Below are 1,732 nucleotides of genomic sequence, written 5' to 3'. Positions count from 1 at the left end.
GCTGTGTAGAGGAAGCCCAAGACAGGCTCCACGCCAAGGGTGCAACCACGCCAAGATGACCCGGGCAGAAGTGTGCAGGGGAAGGGGTCCCGGCAGTGGCAGCCCGACCCGGCACCACTGTGGCTGGGCAGGTGTCATAGGGGTGGGTAGGCAGGATCAGGTGACCTCATGGGTCATCACAAGGGTGTCACCAAGGAAATAAGGGGCCACTGCCGAGCTTCGCCACATGGCCGTGTGTGCGCTGCATAGAGGTTAGGAGTAGAGGGGAGAGGGGCCAGAATGGGCAGGTGGGAGGCTGGGGCGGCTGGGGTGCGGGCCAAGGACTGGGAGGTCCTTGATGACACGCTCAAGGCAGGATCCGCAGCACCTGGAACAGAGCCTAGAATGGAGCAGGGGCATCCTAAAGTCATTTCCCAAGTGACCCCTAACAACAGAAATTCATTCTCACAGTTCCAGAGGCCAGAGTCCAAAACCAGGGTGTCTGCCGGGCCTCCCTCCCTCTGAAGTCCCTAGGCGAGGATTCCTCCTCACCCATTCCAGCTCCTGGGGCCCCTGCATTCCCGGGCGTGTGGCTGCCTCACTCCCATCTCTGCCTCCTGGGTCGCCTGGCCTTGCCCTTAGGTGTTCCTTCCCCATCGTGTCTTTTCCGAGGACACCTGTCACTTGATTTAGGCCTGCCCCAAACCCAAAATGATCAAATCGCAAGACCCTACAAAGACCCTTTTTCTTTTTCTCTTTTTCTTGTTTTGAGACAAGATCTTGCTCCCTTGCCCAGGCTGGAGTGCCGTGGCACAATCCTGGCTCACTGCAACCTCTGCCTTCCAGGCTCAAGCCATCCTCCTGCCTCAGCCTCCCAGCTAACTGGGACCACAGGCAAGCACCACCACACCAGCTAATTTTTGTTTTGTTTTGTTTTTTTAGTAGAGATGGTGTTTTGCCATCTTGCTCAGGCAGGTCTCAAACTCCTGGGCTCAGGTGATCCACCCACGTCGGCCTCCCAAAGTCCTGGGATTACAGGCGTGATCCACCGCCCCTGCTGACCCTTTTTCTATACAAGAGCACATTCACAGGTCCGAGGAGATCCGGATGCAGATAGATCTTTTTTTTTTCTTTTTTAGAGAGACATGGGCCTCTCACTCTGTGACCCAGGCTGGACTGTAGTTTCCGTTCACAGGTGCTGTCATACCTCACTGAAACCTTGAACTCCTGCGCTCAGGTGATCCTCCTGCCTCAGCCTCCTAGTAGCTGGGACTGTAGGTCCGAGTCAGCGCACATGGCGGGACAGATCTTTCTGGTGGCCACCATTCACCCCAGGCCAGTGGGGGCCCATGGTGTCTGCTGAACACATGCACTGGTCTCTGCAGCCCACGCCATCTGCCCCCCATTGCAGCTCTGACCTCAGCTCCTACGCAGGCCCCCCACTTCCTCCTGCCACAGCTCCCACCCACCCAAACTCCCAACTTCAAACACTTCCAGGCCACTCATGTTTCATTCCCACTAGGAAAAATGCCCTTTCCTGATACTCCAGACTCCATCTCAGCTCCTTCCAGTCTCTGCCCTCAAGCCAACTTCTCCATGAGGCCTGTCCTGCTTAAAAGAACACCCAGCACCTTTGTCCTTCCCTCCACGACACGAGCTCATCTCTTAGCCTGAGAGTCCTGCATGTGGGTAGTGCCTGTCCAAGTGTTTGGGTACATGGGTGAGTGGGTGGGTGGATGGATGAAAGAGGGGG

The sequence above is a fragment of the Sapajus apella genome, unplaced genomic scaffold, assembly GCF_009761245.1.
Source record: "Sapajus apella isolate SASKATOON/1434 unplaced genomic scaffold, GSC_monkey_1.0 scaffold181, whole genome shotgun sequence".
Lineage (NCBI taxonomy): Eukaryota > Metazoa > Chordata > Mammalia > Primates > Cebidae > Sapajus > Sapajus apella.
Note: the sequence above shows the minus strand (reverse complement) of the source record.